A 20,497-nucleotide genomic window follows, 5' to 3' on the forward strand; every position below is an offset into this window, starting at 1 on the left:
AGACTTCAGAATATACAGGCAAGCATACCAAAGGGTCTTTTAAAACGCTGTGGAAAAGACACTTGGTAGGAGTTTACTAGGAATCTGGAAGACAAGACTTGTAGTCTTGGGGGGGAGGGGGGGATCACCCAGTACACAAGGAAGCATTGTTGAAATTGTTGGATTCTTATTTGGGACTAAATCCCCAGTGAGAAGCACCCTCTATTTCTACCTAACAAGAGCGCCTTGTTCAGGAGACAATGCTGGCCACATAGCCTTGGAAAGTGTCACATCCCCATGGCGATGGCAAGGACCCCTCCCCCTTTCTTGTTCCCCTCCCCCCAGCCCTGCTGCAGCATCTAGTGCTGTGGTACTCCGGAGCTCAAATCCTCCTGGAACATCAGATTTATGGGGTGTGGGAACGAAAGAGAGAAAGAGAAACTAAGAACTACCGAAGTGCCCCAAAGGAGCTCTTTCCTGGAGGCATGCACATTTGTTCCCCTCCGAGGGACTATTGCACATGAAGAACAGTTGCAAACCATCCTGGGTTTAACATTTCCCCTCCCTGCACTGGAAGTGAGCCTCATCTTCACCTTCCAACAACAACAACAATAACCAAAAACAAAAACAAAAACAAAAATGGGGTTAGTAACTGGGAACCTCAGAGAATTGCTACAAGAATAAAAACATGCTCCATCAAATTCTGATTTTTTTTTTTTTTTGGTCACACTCGAAACATTTGGACCCCGAGAAGTCTTTGATGGTTTAGGATTCTAATTTTCAAAGGGAAATTTGATTTCTGCAACAGCTGAATGGAACATCATATGACTCTAGGAGAGTGAATGATATGTCTTATAAGGTGGTGCTTATTTATTTATTTATTTATCTATTTATTTATTTTTGAGGCAGGAAGTCACTCTGAATTTTTGCTGCTTAAAACAGGGCAATCCCTGCTCACCAGTGGCTTACCCTGGATCTGGGAGGGGTTAAGGAAAAGAGTAGGACATTAAATATGATCAAAATTCATTGATTACATCTATAAAGTTCCCAAAGAACTAATAAAAATATATAAAAGGGGTGGTCTCTCTTAACCAGTGAGCCTTGTTTCTGCATGACTTAAACACTGGCATTTACCCGAGTCTATATATAAGCTACACTCAGTCCAGTCACAGCCAACACATGTTCTGGTACTAGGTGGTCACGGGTCTGAATTTAATCCCTGTACCCCATATGCTGGCTATGATGACTTAGATCTGTAATCCCGTACTGGAAGCAGGAGGATCAGAGATCCCAAGTCATCCTGGGCTACATAGTGAGTTCATGGCTAGACTGGGCTATATGAGATACTGTTTTAAATAATAAATATGAAAAATTGCCTATACACTCTCTCTCTCTCTCTCTCTCTCTCTCTCTCTCTCTCTCTCACACACACACACACACACACACACACACACACACACACACACACACACACACTTTTTCAAGAAAGGTTGTTTTTTTTCATAGCCCTGACTGTCCTGGAACTCGTTCTGTAGATCAGGTGGCCTTGAACTTAAGATATCTGCCTATCTCTTCTGGGATTAAAATCGTGCACCACCGGACCTGACCCCCTTTCAAGAGCTAAATCAAGCAAGAGTATTAGAAACAATAACAAGTGAACTAAATTTCTTAGGGAAGGATGTTTGTACTACTTGAGTTCAACAATATCAAAACTCTCTTCTCGTCTCTAAATTGAACAATGTACCTTAATAAACTGCTTTTCTAAAGTAGTTTCTTTAACTTTCCTTTAGAAAATGGAACTCTGTGTGTGTAAACATTTATCGTGAAGGGAGGTTGGATTTTCTCCAAAGCTTTCTCTGTATTAATGGAGACAATATTGTTTTCTGTGCTTTGTGTATGTTGAACCATCATCCTGTCTTTCTGGAATTATGCCAACTTGAGCATAGTGAATGATATTTTTAAAGTATTGATTAATTGATTTATTTTTAATTTTAAATGCTGCGTGTGGGAATTGAGAATGTGCATGTGAGGAAAGGTGTCCACAGAAACAGAGGTGTTGGGTTCCCCTGGAGCTGGAGGTGCTGGTGGCTGTCAGCTGACAAACATGGGCACTGGGAATTGAACTCGGATCCTCTGTCAAACCAGACTGGGCTTGAGCCATTTCTTTGACTCCTAAGGTTTTATTTATATTATGAATACTCTTTTTGCTGTATTTTTGAGTTTGCTGATAATTTTCCTGAAAACATTTACATTTCCGTCCATCATGGAACTTGGTCTGTAATCCACCTGGACCTGGGCCTTTTTAGTTGAGACTAAATGTTTTAATAGTCATATTGATTACAGATACTGATGGTCTACATTACCATGTTCTTATACTTGTAGAGAACGGAATTTGATTAAATTCATCCTTTATTGTCCTATCTGGGTCCTCTCCCACTCCCACTAATCTTATTCCTCTTCCCAAGTAGTCCTTCCCCTACATTCACGCACACACATACATTTGTACTCACACACAGGCTCACATACAAACACATGTACACACTCATATACACATATATACATGTACACATACATACACGCACATATACATACATGCACATATACATACATGCACACACATACACATATGCACACACATGTACACACAAACTCACATACATATGCTCACACACTCGTGTACATACATATACACACATGTATACACACTCACACACCCTCATATTCATACACATACAGACAGGCACACATAGACACACACATACACACACACACACTTGTTCATAGGAGCATGGACACATTGCAAAGTAGCTCTACTACTGAGGAAAATCTCCTCCTCTCCCCAATCACTAATTGCCCAGAAATCCTCAGATATATGTGGGGCCTCATGAACTCCTCCTCCTTCTCTGGCAGGGTATTGATGGGCAGATTTTGTGCAGCGCTTGTGCAGGTAGTCATGGTTGTGAGTTCAAGACTGGAACTGCCTTATCTGCCTGGAAGTCAGCACTTCATCCTGCTCCTCTTACTCACGTTGTTTCATTTATTTATTATCCATGTGTGTGTTGCACATGTGCGACAGTGTGAGTGTGACTGTCAAAGGACAACTTACAGAACTTGGTTCTTTCCTTCTACCAGGGTGGCTTTCAGAGATCTAACTCAAGGCATAAGGTGGCAAGCACCTTTCCTTGCTGTGCCACCTTACCAGCCCAGATACATCTCCCTAAACTCCCCCACCTTTCAAAGTTAATGCTGAGAAATCTATGGCTGTTTACTGTGCTGTTGTAAGTGACTTGGCGTTTCTCTCCTGAAACGTTCAATGTCCTTTCTTTGCTCTGTAAAGAGTTTTGACTATAACATGACTTAGAGATATTCTTTTTTTTAAGTATTTATTTTATGTATATGAGTACACTATAGCTGTCCTCAGACACAGCAGAAGAGGGCATCAGATCCCATTACAGATGGTTGTGAGACACCATGTGGTTGCTGGGAATTGAACTCAGGACCTCTGGGAGAGCAGTCAGTGCTCTTAACCGCTGAGCCATCTCTCCAGCCCGAGATATTCTTTTCTTGCAAAGAAAGGCCTCTTGCATCTAGATGGGCATTTCTTTCCTTAGATTTGAGGAGTTTTCATCTATGATTTTATCGATGGCTTTAACATAATATTCTTCTCTCTCTTCTACATCCATGGTTTCTAGATTTGGCCTTCTTGTAGTGTCACACAGCTCTTGAATGTCCACTCCTGCTTTCCCATCGTCTGCATGCTCTGACTCTTCCAACTTGTCTTCTTTGATAACCTGTCACACCCAGGTGAAGCTTTCCACACAGCCTTTTCTTGGGTTTATTTGACTATTTCAAGCTCTCATATCTTTCTCGTTATTGAATTCTACTTTCCCATTCTGCATTGACTTCCTCACTTCGTTCAGCTCTTTGTATTTCGAATCTGCGTCTTCTTTGGTTTCTTTGAACATACTCATCATTTGTCAAAGGTTTCATCAAATTTACTTTCATTGAAGAACCTACGTAATTAGTAACTTTTAAAAATTAATTAATTTACTTTATGTATATGAGTGCTCTATCTGCATGTAAACCTGTGCACCAGAAGAGGGCATCAGACCCCACTGTAGATAGCTGTGAACCACCATGTGGTTGCTGGGATTTGAACTCAGGACCTCTGGAGGACTCTTAACCCCTGAACCATCTCTCCAGCCCCCTCAAATTAGTAATCTTACAGGGATTGTACTGCTTGGCTTTTTTTCATGCTACTTGTGTTTTTGTATTGGGACTTTGCATATCGGTGGTCAGGTCTCGGGGATGTTTTTATTTTGCTTTGTTTCGATCACTCTCATTTTCTCGGTGGAAGTGGTCTCAGTGTTCAGGAGGGACCAAGTAGCAATGAGTTCACCATATTGCACTTCTCTGCTAGGCTGGTGGCTGGGACATCAGGCTCAGTTGTATTCCACTGGAGACAGATTTCAATTACTTTCAACATGTCGGCCCACTATGAGCAAGCCTAACAATGTGACAACAGAGTATAAACCTTTGAACTCTAATCTTGGGGAAATGAAGAGAGCACAGACAAGATGGCATCCTCTAAGATATTAGCTGCTGTAGGTACGAGTGGCATGAGAGAGAAACGAGGGGAAATGGTGTTTGGTTTTGGGCTGATGGAGAAAAGTATAGAGAGGAAAGTAGATCACAGGGGAACAGTAGGGACAAGGAAGGGGTGAGGGGAGTTTGGCTAAAGGTCTCGGAGTGGACAGAAAGAGGTAAAGGCGAAGAGATCCAGGTCTTGGGAAACCGAGCCCCAGACACTGCAAAGCATGTGAGCTTATGTGTGTTTGGAAAGTCCATTGAAGGGGAGATGAGAAAAGGAGAGGGCATAAAAGGAAACAAGAGATGACGTGAGATCCTGAGGACAGAGTAGGACAGAGGTAGCTGCCTGCAACAGTGGCACTGGGTATAAATAAAAGGACGTGGAGAGAGCTCTGGCCTGGCTAGAGAATGAGTGTCACATTGCCTGATTGATGATTACAGCCTTGCTCATCCTCTCTGTGCTCCTTCAGACACCCCCTGATGCTTGTTACAGCCTTGGGTGGTCCATCACGGATCAAGTCACTGATGTTGGTCCCAGCTCTGGGCAGTCCTCTGGGTGGGGGAAGCCCTTCGGAGTTCAGGTTGAAAATACTCTTCTTGACTCTGAGTGGTCCTTTCTGAGGGTTAGGATGGGTCAGGCACAGGGTTGGCTCCATAGTGGTGGTCCCTCATAGGGAAGGCCAGAAATGCTGGTCTGGTGGTCCATCAGAAGTTCCACCGCAAATGCTGGCCCCTCTCCTGAACATTCCCTACCAACATCGGCATGCTGCTTGGAATCTATGTCTAAGTTCTCCACTGCAAGGGCTGTAGTGCAAACATTTTTCCCTTCAGTCTAAGGGTATTCTGTTGACCACGCTTGGGTATGCAGACCTTGGATATTTGCTCTGGAGCTCCTGAGAGTGCAGTTCATTGGGTGTTTGGGGCTGTCAAACTGTGACTCTGTAAGCATCTTGATAAATGGCATGTTCCCATTGCTCAGGTTGAGCACCGTGACTTCTGTCTTTTTTCCTTTTGAATACAACACCTCAAACTCACTGCTACCTCTTCCTCCTTGGATATTGAAAACGCTTCCTCTGAAAGAATAAGAGTGATAACAAAAAACAAAATAATTTTTATTATTTTCTCCGTTTAAATGTCGTTAGTAGGAGGACAATGCTGACTGTCTGTGGTTCTTTGTCTTGAGTGGCTCCAGTGACTGTCTCATGGGAGGTGGCAATGTCCCAGAATGAACCAATCTCTCTGGGACAGATTTTGGCTTTATTCTTGTTTTGATTTATAAAGTTTTCTATTTTACTTCATTATTAGACTTGAGTTTTTGGCTGCCCCCACATCTTCTGGTACCTATTATCCAACTTTACCCAATTTATTCTCTGGAGACTTAGCAGACCAGAACTGCATTTTGTTTGTTTTCATAGATCTCTCTTCTTTGCTTTTTGGTTTTTTTTTTTTTAAACTGGCTGTCTTACCTACTTTTCTATTACTGTAATAAAACACCATGACCAAGTCACCTTTACAGGAAACATTTAATTTGAGGCTTATGGTTCCAGAGGGTTAGAGTCCATAATCGTTATGCTGAGAAACATGGCAGCAGGCAGGCAGGCATGGTGCTGGAGCAGTTAGCTGGGAACTCATGTCTTGATTCACATGCAGGAGTCAGGGAGATAACTGAGAATGATGTGGGCTTTTGAAACCTCAAAGCTAGCCTCCTCCAACAAGGCCATGCCCCTTAATCCTCCCCAAACAGTTCTACCAATGATGGGGACCAAGCATTCAAATATATGAGCCTGGGGGGGGGCACTGTCATTCAAACCACCACCCTGGCTTAACTTTTTTCCTTTCTTTTTCTCTTTTCTTTTCTTTCCTTTTTCTTTTTGAAGCAAGTTCTTCAACTTTATTTGACATTCAGTAGGTTACTTCTCATCCACAATGACCGCCTGTAGATTTTTGAATGTGGTAATGGCATGTAAGTTTCCAGTGCGTAGAGCTTGTTTGGTGAATCCTCATCCCTGTTAACATTTTTCTGGACAAACGTACTTGGATGCTATACAGAGCATTCCTTATTCCCTTGCCTCAGATGGCTTTATTGAGCCTGGTGTCACCGTGAATATCTGGAGTCCCCATCTACTTCATGGTAAATTTCTGGATTTTTTTGAGTGCCCAAGGGGGCATACTTCTTGAAGACCATTCCATGGATGTGCTTATGAATATTGATGGTATATTCTCCGGCCACCACCTCATAGATGGCAGAATAGCCCTTCTTCTTCTTGCAACCCTTCTTTGCAGGAGCCATTCTGCTGGGCTCAAGTTGGAAATGAGGGGTGTCAGGAGCCACCATAGGAGAAGCTAATAACTAGGTGAATCATCCTGAGATGAGTCTCCCTTGGATTAAAATCTATGATGGATTTGCTCCCATAGGCAAGGCCCAGGAGAAGTTCATTGTAGGAAAGATTCCTGCTATTAATATGTTTCTCCTGTTATTACTAAATATGTAATTATCACTAGGTATTAGCCTGCCCTTTTGAGCAGATCTCTTCTGAACAACAAAGATATACTGTCTTGTAGTGATGCTATATAGACAAACAGATAATAATTCTATAGAATTCCTGATTTGATTCAAACAATTTTTAGGAAGAAGGTTTTTAGAGATGGTCTTAGTTGCTAAAATGATGGAATAAATTTAGAATCAAGAATAGAATGTACCCACTCCTCAGAATGTTAAGTAAAGGCTGCATAATAAGAAACACAGTGAGCTTTCATAATCACACACGCAAAAAAAGAAGTAGACCTGGGACAAATTTATGTTCAAGGAAAAACACTTAGGTCCAAGGATACAGTCACAGGTGTGCACTATGATAGGCAAGGCCATGAAAAAGTATTGCTTTGAACTTTTAATGAGTATATTATAATGAAACACTGCTTTGAACTTGATATCAACATCCTTCTGTAACTCCCATTCTATGTAACATTTTATCTCTGAGGTAATTTTCTAAAGAACTTTTTGTCTAAGAAAGTATAAAAGACTAGAGAAAAGAAATAAAGTGGTTGGTTGAATGGTTTGGTCTTGGGAACTTTGCCCCATTCACCCATCTATCCATCCACCGAAATCTATATGTCTGTTTGTCTATATGTTTGTGTGTAGGTATGTGTATGTATGTAAGCATGCATGAATACTTGTGGAGTTGATTGAGACAGATGGCTGGAATCGGCCAGAGTATAGGTGTAGTAATGTTTGAATGTATGTATGTCTGTGCATATTTACCTGTATACATCTTAATTCTTTTCCTTTCCTTCCTCCCTGGTTCACAAAGAACTAACCAGATTTTACAGAGAGGTTTCTGGCTCATTCCCCAGAGGAAGGAGCACCAGCAATAAATCTTTTCACTTATCCCCTGCTGTTTTATGATGAGGTGATAATCAGTTTCTGGCCTCAGAGGAACTCAGACAGGCAGGTCAGCTACTCCGGCAAAGTAACAAGACTTAAGGCAAGTAAACATTTTATTATTATACAGCAACCCTAAATATCGAGTAAGACCAAGTCTTACCCCAGCTGAGGCTCTTTCCCCTTCTGCTGCCTCAAGAAGAACCATAAACAAGAAAGAACTGCTGACCTCCAGCAAACGGGCACAAGGGATTGTGGGAAGGAAAGTCTTACTTATTAAAGGATCTCTTTGGAGGCTCTGGAGATTAGTGGTTCTCAAATTTGACCTTGTACCAACATCACCTAGGACGAGTTTTATACCACATATCACTCAACGTTGTCCTCAGAGTCCCTGATTAAGGAGGTCAAGTAGAGAAGTTCACCTCTAGCGAGTTGTCAGGTGCTGTGGATACTGCTGACCTGGAAGTGCTTGTCAGAACCACTGGTGTCAAGACAGGTGTTCAGGAGGATGCGCTTAGAAGCAGGGAATCCCATTTACAGACAACGGTTTTACAGACAACAATTTACAGACAACTAGACCAGGCGGTGGCTAGAAATTCGAGAAGTGATTGGATTCTGGACAGGATTCAAATGGCTATCACAGGGATTTTCAGAATTAGGCATTATGGGAGACAGAATTGAGTACAGGATTTTGGACAAAGCAACAGGATAATAGGAGTTGATAGTGAGGTGAGAAAGACTTCCAGGGAAAGTCGAGAATTCAGAGATTTGGTGCAGAACATTTTGAATTGGGATTCCTGTCAAGATACAGAAATGTCAGTGAGTCTGTTTTAGAGCAGTGGATCTCTGGGGTGAGTTCAGGTATAAAAGTAGAAAAGCAGAAAAGCAAGGCTCATTGGTGAATACTCGGTGCCTTGAAGACCAGCTGAGATGATTTTTGTCAAGAGTAGAGATAAAATGATACTCCAGGTATCGCTCCCCTCATTGGAGGTCAGGGCCCTGTGGTGAGACTGAGAAGTGGTTTCGAGGAAGGTGAGAACACAGCCTGGTGAGTGTGGACTTCCGGGGGTCAAGAGAAGCCTGCGTTTCCTCAGTTCTGGTTCACCTTGTGTTAACAGTTACAAAGTACCCTGCAGAGGAGGCGGTAGCTAGCAGCATGGCTTATAGCAGATTTTGCAGTGACTCCTATAGGTAAGTAATTCCGCCTTGGGTACAATGGCAACTGTGACGGATATCTTATGCCGCTGCGCGCTGTTTTTGTTTTTGCGACTGAAACTCACGCTCTGCACAAGTTAATCACGGACACAGGCAGAAGTCTTCCTTTCACCCCCAAGCAATCTGTCTAGTTAACTGTTTTTCTCAAAGCAACCGGTCCCATTTTTGCAAGATTAAGCTATAAATCTGAGGAACTGCATGTGTGGTCGGACGGCTGGGAACTTGTGTGGGCGCACTTGATAGATTTTTCAGAGGGCAGGGCTTTTCCTGTCCTGTCCTTTCATTTTCTGAGAGTGCTTCTTGGGAGTCTCATTTTTTCTTGAAGTAAAAACAAATTATAGAAAAGAAATGCTTCATTCATTAAGTTCTGAGCAATCCCTTGGGTTTGTTTTCATTTGCAGAGCTGGTGGCAGCAGCCGTGGTCACAGCACCAGAGGACCTGGGTCAGGCTGGCATTGGCCAGGACAGAATGTGGATTTAGTGATACTAAGCAAGGCCACAGCAATTGGGTTCTCCAGGAATCCTGAGGCTCCGGGAAGCAATGCACCTTTGGGTTAAGAGACAAAATTCTACATTAGCGACTCAGGTTAATTCGGCCAAGAAGACTTAAGAAACACAAGGTCCAGGACCCTCCCTTTGTATCCAGGTGCGAGCCAGTACAGGTCCAGCAGCTGTATTCTCCACACTCAATCTCCACTGTTCTCAGAGCAATAAGCAGGCTTGTTTCCCTCTAACAAATACAGCTGCTGGCAACTCAGGACACTGGCAGTGTGGCTGCTGTCCCCTCTCTTATGAAGATATATCTGAAGATGAGACAGTCTTGTTCAGGAGAACCTTACAGAAAAGCCACCACATACAACTTTACATAGCTGTGTGTGTGTATGTGTGAGTCACAATTTCTTGGGACTCATATTTAAGTAGGAATCATACATGAAAAATGCCACACATGATTTTTTGCTTGGAGGAAAAATTCTATAAGTAACAGCATTACTGTCCTAGATAAATCAGGTTAGGGAGATGGCCATGTGCTGAATTGCTATGGAGGACCCAAGTGGCGGGGGTCTCAGTTTGCTCCAGAAGAGGTGTGTGAGAACAGACAGCCCCATGTATGTCATTCCTCTTGGGAACTGCTCTCTGCAGAAACTGCCGAGGTCAGGTGTTACAGGGCTACCATGATAGAAAAACAAATATGCTGATTATTCCGATTTACTTTTTAAGTGAATTACTGAAGCACCGAGAGCCAAGGATGTGGTCATGTCTTATTCAGCAAACATTTTTAAAATATTTAAGTCAGTGATCTATGTGTTGGGCACATCAGTAAACAAAAGGGACAGAGATATCTGCCTATTTGGGGTTAAAAATTCTAGTGGAACGAATACCCAGGGACATAACTACTAGATTAGACAATAGTTTGGAAAGCCATGACACGCCACAGACAGGGCACAGTGTGGTAAGGGGTTGGGGGTGGGGCAGTGCTACAGAGGGGCTGGGGGTGGGGGTGGAGCAAGTTGCCAATTTAAACAGAAATGACAGAGTAGACTCTGTGGACCAGGTCATGCTGGAGTAAGTGTTTGCAGCAGCTAAAGGGTTAGGTAAGTGGATGGGAAGGTGCTCCTACCAGGCTTGTATTAGGAATAGCACAGCTATGGCCAGAGCTAGATAGACAAAGAGGAATTCAAAAGGAGCCAGAGTCGGAGAAACATTGGGGAACCTTGCCTGTGCAGGGTCTTCTTGGCCATATGAAGGACTTTGACATTTATCAGAGTAAAACCGGAGGCTTGGAAGGACATTAAGTAGAGAAATTAAGAGCTGAGAAGCGTTCTACGAAAGCCATTCTGGTTTCTGAGAATTGTCTCTTGGAAAGACAGTTGGATAAAAAGACCAAGGGGGAGGCTGAAGCAAGGCTCCAGGCGAGGAGAGGGATATGTGATGGAGCAGGGCTATGAGTGAGAGGACCCAGTGAGAACACCACGCAGTTACTCAACTGCAGTGAGAGAGAATTTCCATCATCTGAGATGAGAGAAATCTCAAATGGAAGAGGTTTAAGGAAGAAAAGGAGAACTTTGTTTTTAGACACAATTGTGGCGTCTCTCAGGCGTCCAAGTAGACATGTCCAGAAGGCAGCTGCCTGTGTCTCAAGAAGCACGCTGGTCACAAGATAGAAATGTGGGGTTTGTTGGCATATGGATAAAAGAATTCATTAAGAAGTTGAGCGCACAAGGAAAAGAAACCCAAGCATTGCTCCCTGGGGGAAGATGAGAAGACCTGGGAGATGGGTACTGAGACAGACGGAAGAAGAAGAGACAGAGGGACCCAAGGCAAATGAAAAAGGGTGTGGGTATACTGGACGCCAAGGAAAACCAAGTTAAAAGGAGGTGGTCAAATGCCAGAATTGCAGAATAGTAACACCTGCATGATAGTCTAAATGAAAAAATTTGTGCGAATTCCTAATCACAATGTTTGGTTCTAGGAAGGGCTCAAAAATCACACTTGGTATTTTTATACCTGTTCCCGAGAAAAAGAAAACAAAACCTCACTATAAAGCTGCCCAGTTCCTACGATGACCTCCAGAGGGCACTCGAGGACTTTCTTCCCTGTCAGTTTTAGGCGTGAGGTAAAATGGATTCCCAGAGCAAACAGTTCTTCATCTGAAAGGCTCGAAGATCCAATGCAGTGGGTGTCAAATGTCTGTGTGGACAAGAATTGCTTGGTCCTGTTAAAATGCTGACCCGAGCCAGGGAGATGGCTCAGTGGGTGAAATCACTGGTTTGGCACCCCTTTTGATCTGTAATCTTAGTACATCTGTGTTGAGATTCGAGGAACATGGCTGGAACCTTACCGCCGCTCCTGGATGAGACAGTGGGGCAGAAACAAGAAAGATTATGCTGCATAGTGGTGATAGGTCTCAAAGAAGCCCAGGACAAGTATCACTCAGTACCTGTGGCGCCTTCCAGCAGTTCTCACCCAGTCTGCTACGCTAACCCTCTGGGGGAGGGGGAGGGGGAGGGGGACGGGGAGGGGTGCGCGTCTGCTTTACCTTCCCGAGCCTGATCGCTATATAACTCGGCCATTTTGGCTACTCTGGTCTCTTGGCTTGGGTGCCTCTCATAGTCGCATGTTCTTCTCTTGCTCCCGTTCCCCATCTCTCTTCAGTGTTCTAGTTTAGTCTGTCAGCCATGTATAGCCTGGACTCTTCCCTCTGCATGCTTTCTCCCCTATATCTACAATAAATCTTCTAGTTATGTCTTGTTAATCCCACGGGTGTTGGGGGGTTGGATAAGGCCACTACCACAACTTTAAAGCCATATTTGAAGCAAACTTTAGTTAAATACTGGTCAGGAAGATATCTATCCGGGTCCATTTCTGGGTTCCAAGAAAATGGCCACGAGTCACACTTTGCAGAAGCTAAAACCCCACCAGGCCACTATATTTCCCATCAAATCTAATCAGGGACAAGCATACATCCTGACATATTTCCTGTCCACATACCTTCTGCCCACTCATGATCAAACACGTCCAATGTAATAGGTCAAACAAACATAAGACAAACAGAAACTTACTCTTGTCTTGACTGCAAACAGAACTCTTAACCTGCAAGGTATGTTTTTCCTGTTTCAGTCTCCCAGTAACAGGCAGGGCGAGCCGCTCCTGCCTGCTCCTGTGTTTGGTTTCACACTCCTCCTTTTTTATTTCATTTTTCTTCCATTCAGGTGGAAGGCAGGAGTCAACACCTGAAAATTGTTCCCAAATGCAAACATGCTTGCATTCACATAAAACAGATAAAGACAAATACAAAGACCATCTTTAAACATAGGTTCACAAGAGGCCCAAACTGCTACTGTCTAGAATCTTGACTTTTTTTTCTCTCCATCAGTCAAAGAATTAAAAGGCAGAGAAAAAAATCCTTTAGCATGACAAGTAGCAATGGAGAAATCTCGAATACTATTTGTGCTGGCTGATTTTTGTGTCAACCTGACACAAGCTAGCTTCATCTGAAAGGAGGGAATCATAATTGAGAAAATGCCTCCACCAGATCCAGCTGGAGGGCATTTTCTTAATTAGTGATCTATGGGGGAGGGCCCAGACCACTGTGTCATGTGTGTGTGTGGGGGGTGGTATCCCTGGGCTGGTGGTCTTGGGTTCTATAAAAATGTAGGTTGAGCAAGCCATGGGGAGCAAGCCAGTAGGTAGCACCCCTCCGTGGCCCCTGTATCAGCTTCTGCCTCCAGGTCACCGCCCTGTTTGAGTTCCTGTCCTGACTTTAATGATGGACTACAATGTGAAAGTATAAGTCAAAACCCTTTCTTCCCCACCTTGCTATTTTAATCACAGCAACCGAAATTCTAAGTCACCATTTAAGTTTCCGAAGGGTCTTCCTCCCCTGTAATAGTGTTGGTGAGTTTGGACAAAGACATGTCCTAATGTGGCCTTGAACTTGTTGAAACACTCCATCAGTGGAGACCCTATTGGCAGGAGGAAAAAAAACCCCACAGAGTCTTCCTTTGTTTTAAGCTTCTAGACTTTTGTCTCAGGTCATGAGGGAGAGAAAGAAGTCAGCCATCTTGGAAGTTCACCATCTTTAAAATCTATCCATGGCCTCTTTGCCTATCTGTCTGCCTAATGCGGAGTCTAACTCCTAGATTCTCAAACCACCAGAGATTCTGACTGCATAAATCAGAGGTAGACTGGAGGACTTGTTTTTTTTTTTTCCACCTGGAGGAATTCTTATACATATGCTGCCACATTGCCCAAGTAGGAGAGCCAAAAATAAATTAGAAGAACTAGCCTATAACAAATATTCTATCCCTGTTGTTTTCTTGACTTCAGAATAATTTGTACATATCTCTTCTTTCCAACATGGAGGTAAGTCAGCCTCCTAGGAACTGGCAGGTCTCACCAAGACACAGGTGGAATGGATGGCTTGGGCTACTTTTACCTGTCTACATCAGAGGACAGAGTGGTGGCTGCCGTTCCCCATCTGGCCTCCAAACCTGTTGTGTTTGGCCTGAACAGAGTTGGCCTGCCTAGTGTCTTAATAATATTTGGGGTTTGTTCAACATTTAAGACTCAGGTTTCACGTTCGACCCTGGTTCCCTTCATTTGTGGAATGATAAGGGATGAAACATAGGGCTCCTCGGCCCTACGTCACAAAACAGCTTCTTTAGATGGCCATGACTGTAATTTGCCAAGACTCACATCTCTCTCTATTATTACCAAATCAAAACCGAGTTTTACTTGTCCATTTATGATAATCTTATATTTGTGGTTTCCTTAATGGCAAAAAGAAATGAAATATTTATTTGGAAAGTAAGGTCATACTAAGAAGGTCTAATGTTTCACTGTTTTGGTTTTTCCTTCCTCATAGCAGAGCTCTTCTGACCTTGGCATTACCTGTCTGGGCTTCTCCAGTGGACTGTTTCTGATCTATTTCTTAATCCAGAGTGGAGGAAGGTTGTCTCCAAGAGACAAAATGACGTGGGATAGAAGATGCACATCCATTGGTGCAAGGGCGTTGGTGAAGGTTTTTTTTTTTTTATTTTGGAGGGGTCTTGTGAATGGTGATAACCAGCTTGAAGAGTGGCCCTATGGAGAGAGTAGCCTGCCTGTCCTCAGAAGCTAGATAAATCACAGGCTAGTTGATGGGACTTAGCTTTCTACCTTCCTTCTTACTTTCTTTTTTTTCTTTATTAACGTGAGTATTTCTTATTTACATTTCTAATGTTATTCCCTTTCCTGGTTTCCAGGCCAACATCCCCTAGCCCCTCCCCCTTCCCTTCTATATGAGTGTTCCCCTCTCCATCCTCCCCCCAACAATCACGTTCACTGGGGGTTCAGTCTTAGCAGGACCCAGGGCTTCCCCTTCCACTGGTGCTCTTACTAGGATATTCATTGCTACCTATGGGGTCAGAGTCCAGGGTCAGTCCATGTATAGTCTTTAGGTAGTGGCTTAGTCCCTGGAAGCTCTGGTTGCTTGGCATTGTTGTACATATGAGGTCTCGAGCCCCTTCAAACTCTTCCAGTCCTTTCTCTGATTCCTTCAACGGGGTCCCATTCTCAGTTCTGGTTTGCTGCTGGCATTCGCCGATGTGTTTGCTGTATTCTGGCTGTGTCTCTCAGGAGAGATCTACATCTGGCTCCTGTCGGCCTGCACTTCTTTGCTTCATCCATCTTGTCTAATTGGGTGGATGTATATGTATGGGCCACATGTGGGGCAGGCTCTGAATGGGTGTTCCTTCTGCCTCTGTTTTAATCTTTGCCTCCCTATTCCCTGCCAAGGGTATTCTTGTTCCCCTTTTAAAGAAGGAGTGAAGCATTCGCATTTTGGTCATCCTTCTTGAGTTTCATGTGTCCTGTGCATCTAGGGTAATTCAAACATTTGGGCTAATAGCCACTTATCAATGAGTGAATACCATGTGTGTTTTCCCCTTCCCTTCTTCCTCCTGTTTCCTTAAGCTCACACAGGAACCTCAATAGGCAATAACGTTTGCATTCCTCGAAGGTGCCTTTCCTTGAGCAGGGCATGGAACCTACCACTGGATCCTAGGTGCTCTGGATCCTTGGTTGTATCTGACATCTGTATCAGTACCCAGACATCTCCACCCCCACACCCCCGCCAACCCCCTGCTTCTTAGTCAACATTAAGGGAGAAAAAGCAGGTTGAAAATGCAAAACAATGACATTTGCTGTTGGACTGACCTATTTATGAGCCGCCAGCATAATGTTTAGTGAATTCAAAACCAAAATAGTTACATGGGAAGAGGAACAGGTCAGGTGCCCTAGCCCCCACCTGCAGGTCAACATTCTCTGCTGAAGGTTTCTATAAAGCTGCTGGGTCCTTGTGGATCCCCTCAGGCAATGTCTGAGAACTCTGGTTGCCCCTCACCTTCCACAGTCCCGGATGTGATCGAGTTCTCAGTTATTTTTAAGCTACTCTGGCAGATACAGTATGATCTCTTTATGTTCTAATTTATGCTTTCCTGATGATTCCTTGAACATCTCTCATTTGTTTCTTGGCTATCTGCATATCCCTTTGCTCAGTTTAAAAGATTATATTGCTCAAAACAGAGAAAAATAAATAAATCAGGGCAGTAATTTTCTGACTCATTTGTGATGGCTGTTCATACATCTGGTTTGTAAATTCATTACAGAATCAATAATTTACAAATGCATTTTCCCAGTTCATAGCTTGGCTTTTCTTGCTTGCAGTAGTGGGTTTCACAGTGAGAATGCTCTTCATTTTGATGCTGCCCAACATATCAATTTTTGATCTTTAAGAGACTTCTTTTGTTTTGTATGTAAATTTGCCTAATTTGTGTCCACAAGCTAGGATCAACATTTAAATGTTTATTTAGGATTCATTTGGGTTGTTTTGCATATGCAATGATAATTGACTGGAGATTGACTTACTTCTAATAGGCTGTTTCTTCTGGTGAGTCCTTATGGGTTTTGTTGGTTTGGGATAAAGGTCTGGCCTGACATTTGTTGTCTGGAGGCTGGTCTTGAACTTGTGATAATCACTGCCTCTGCTCCCTGAAGGCAGGAACTCGCCACCATCCCAGCCTCTGTTTAGGTTTTGCTACACTATCAGTTCCAATACCAAGACTGGAATTATGCATATTCTCATGATCTAGTTTCCACATATTTAATAATAACTGTGTTCATAAACAAACACTTTATTTTCACGTGTATTAAGTTCTGATAGCTAACCATCTTGGTATGTTATAGATCTAGTTTTCATCTTTTAAAACCCATACTCTTTTTGTATTACATGAATTCGCCATCTTTACTCATTATTCTTTATCGGTGGATATTCTGATAGAATCTGTTTCATGAGTACAAGCACTATTACATAACTGCCACTGTACATGGTTCCTGTGTCTTATAAGATGTGTCTAAGGTAAAAGCACAAGTTCAGTTCCTAGGTACTAGAATAGGCCACTTCACTAAAAGGACTGAATCAAGTGAGAATCCAGTAGTACAGAGAGTTTTACACGCCACCTCTTTACCAGAGCACAAGACTCTGAAATTATTGTCAATGTAATAGGGATGAAGTAATTGTATCTCTTCAAAAACTTGCACTACTTGGTTGCTCATGAGGTCAGACATTGGCCTTTCCTGTAACTCTCCTTTGATGAAGAAATGTGTCATATTTTGTGTATAGAACTTTGTCTATACTTCTGTCTTAGTTAGGGTTTTATTGCTGTGCAGAGACACCATGACCAGAGCAACTCTTATAAAAGAAAACATTTCAATGGGGCTGGCTTACAGTTTCAGAGGTTCAGTCCATTATCATCATGGCAGGAAGCATGGCAACATGCAGGCAGACATGGTGCTGGTGGTCCAAGAGTTCTACATCTTGATCTGAAGGCAGCTAGGAGAAGACAGACAGGATTCTACACACTGGACAGAGACTAAGCATGGGAGTCCTCAAAGCTCACCGTACACAGTGAAAAACAAGACCACACCTGCTCCCATAAGGCCATACCTCCTAATAGTACCACTCCCTATAGTAAAGTATTGAAACACATGAATCTGTGGGGGCCAAACTTATTTAAACCATCACATTACACTCCCTGACCCCCATAGACTTGTATCCATAACATAATGCAAAATGCATTTAGTCTAACTTCAAAAGTCCCCATAATTTATCACAGTCTTAACAATGTTTAAAAGTCCAAAGTTCAAAGTCTCCTCTGAGATTCATGTTATCTCTTTACTGTAATGCCCTATAAAATCAAAGTTAAAAAGCTTATCACACACTTCTAACATCACAGGATATATATTACCATTTCAAAATGTCGTAGTAAGGAAATACTGGATCAAAGCAAGACCAAAAATCAAATGGGTGAACTCCAAACTCTGCACCTCCATGTCCAACTCCTTTCAGCTTTGTTGGCTGCAACACATTGTTTTTTCTCTTGAGTTGGTTCCACTCCCTATGTGCTAGTTCCCTGGGCAAGTACTCCATGGCTCTAGCATCTGTTACATCTTGGGGTCTCCAAGGCAACTTCAACTTCACAGCTTCTTTTTCCAGTGTCTGGGATCCACACAAGCTCTTTTGGGTTCCTCCAAAAGGCTTGGGTCACTTCTCCAGCTCTGCCCTCTATAGCACCCTAGGCTCTGGTTGACCCCACTCCACTGCTGCTGCTGCCACTGCTCTTGGTGGTCATTCCACAGAACTGGCATCTTCTATACACTGGGGTCTTCTGCTGCAACTAGGCTGCACTTTACCAACATCCTCTCATAGGCCCTCTTCCTGGTGCCAAGCCTCAACTCCTTTGCATGACCCCTTCAGTCTTTGGCCGTCAGTGGCAACTGAGGCTGCACCTTCACAAATGGCCTTCCATGGCGTCTCACAGTGCCAAACCTCAGTGGTTCTTCATGATCCCTTCATACTTTCAAAACCAGTACCACCTAGGTAATTCTTACATATTATCACGTCTAGCTGCCAGCACAATCTACAACCTTAGTTATTTCTGGAACATAGCTTCTTTGTGCTCTCAGGAAATATTTCCCCAGAGATTTCACTTCCGTGTTGCTGGTCTCTTCTTAATCACCACCAATTTCTTAGCTCCAGCTCACCAGCATCAATCATCCCAGTAACCTCCTTTCTACCCTTGACTCTAAAAGCCAGAGCCATGTGACTGAAGCTGCTTAGTTCTGCTGCTTGCTGGGTCTGGAACATGGTCCCCCTTGTTCTATTGCATTGTTACCAGATTTCTATTTTCCAACTCCTTCACTGCCTAAGTTTGGCTGTCCTGGAACTTGCTTTGTAAATTGATGTTGAACTTGGAGATTTATATGCCTGTCTCCTGAGTGCTGTCACTAAAGGCATGTCCTCACCTAGACCTAAGCTTTTCTTTACATGGAATTTATACCAGGTTTTGTACCAGGCTGGTCTTGAACTTAGAGATCTGCTTGCCTCTGTCTCCTGGAATTAAAGTAGTGAACCGCCATTCCTGAATTTTCTTAAAAATTTCTTTTCACAAAATCCTTTTAAGTTTTGGATTGTAGTTCATTCCAGTTATAGTCAAGATGACAGCGGAGAATAGTCATCAGAATCTATCCCTTGTCAATTGGACACACTATCATATCTCCTTATGTCCAAATGAAAGCAATGAACAGGTCGTAATAACAGCTAACATGATATAACCATTCCTCATACAACTGTAAACACATAGACATTTATCTAAATCTCTTTACTTTTGCCTCAGGCAGACTATTTGAACAAGGGTTAAAAAGCAGCCACATTCTTCTCCAAAATATCACAAGAATCATATATAGGCAATATACTAACAGTTCTCTCCTCTGAAACCTCTTGAGCTACCCTCCCCCCAGTTCAAACCACCCTCAATACAGCTGCCTTCCATGTTCCTACTATTATGGATTATTAAGCCCCACTTAAAGCATTCTACTGCTTTACTAATCAACATCCATGTCACATTCATCCAAATAAAAGCATGGTCAGGCCTATCACAGCATTACCCCAGACCCTGCTATCAACTTCTGTCTTAGGGTTTTACTGCTGTGAGCAGACACCTTGACCATGGCAACTCTTATAAAAGAAAGCCCTTCATTAGGGCTGACTTACAGTTTCAGAGGTTCAGTTCATTATCATCATCTCAGGAAGCATGGCAGCATGGTGTTGTAGAAGCCAAGAGTTCTATATCTTGCTCTGAAGGCAGCCAGAAGAAAACTAGATTCCACACACTAGGCAGACTGAACACAGGAGTCCTCAAAGGCCACCTACCCAGTGAACAACTTCCTCTGACAAGGCCACACCTATTCCAATAAGTCCACGCCTTCTGATAGTGCCACTCCCTATGGTCAAGCATTGAAACACATGAGTATGCAGGGTCAAACCTGTTTAAACCACCACACCATCTTCCTTACAATGGTCTCTTGAGGACATTTCCCTACATTTTCTTATATATTTTCTCACATGGAATTTTTCAGTGGATTATTTTCCCCAAAGTCTGTGATACATTTTATACAGTGAAATTCATAAATCCTAAGTACACAGTTTATGTAGTGCTAACAAATGTGTTCATGCAATCTCTGCCTCAATCAAAATTCATAACACTCCCACCCAGGCAGTCTCTTGTGCCCCTAGACAATCAGCCTGATTCCCCGAAGCCAGCATTGATCTGACCTGCTTTTTTCCTGCTGTAGTTTATTTACAATTGCCAGTCCTAGAATTAACATCACCAGAATCATACAGCATGTGCACTTCTGTGTCTGATTTGGCTTCTGTCATTTGATGTGACAGTTTTGAGAGTTATTTACATCACCATGTGGATGGTTTATCTAGTCCCTTTGTTATCAGTCAGAAGT

The 20,497-nt window shown here is 43.0% G+C and overlaps 1 long non-coding RNA gene across 4 annotated transcripts; it reads right to left on the bottom strand.

Annotated features, from left to right (window-relative positions):
* Positions 1 to 8,046: 8,046 nt before the first annotated feature.
* Positions 8,047 to 19,941, bottom strand: LOC148007870 (uncharacterized). Of its 4 annotated transcripts, none has more exons than XR_015647933.1 (5): positions 19,755 to 19,933; positions 17,430 to 17,534; positions 12,724 to 12,894; positions 11,669 to 12,010; positions 8,047 to 9,710 (listed from the first exon to the last, which is right to left on the bottom strand). It is a non-coding gene; the product is annotated as an uncharacterized LOC148007870 (long non-coding RNA). The 4 variants fall into 4 exon arrangements; XR_015647938.1 differs by having other exon boundaries at positions 11,701 to 12,010; positions 19,755 to 19,926; XR_015647950.1 differs by lacking the exon at positions 12,724 to 12,894 and having other exon boundaries at positions 11,701 to 12,010; positions 19,755 to 19,918.
* Between the last annotated feature and the right edge of the window lie 556 nt (positions 19,942 to 20,497).

The sequence above is a fragment of the Rattus norvegicus genome, chromosome 1 (assembly GCF_021556685.1).
Source record: "Rattus norvegicus strain SHRSP/BbbUtx chromosome 1, alternate assembly SHRSP_T2T, whole genome shotgun sequence".
NCBI classification, from domain to species: domain Eukaryota; kingdom Metazoa; phylum Chordata; class Mammalia; order Rodentia; family Muridae; genus Rattus; species Rattus norvegicus.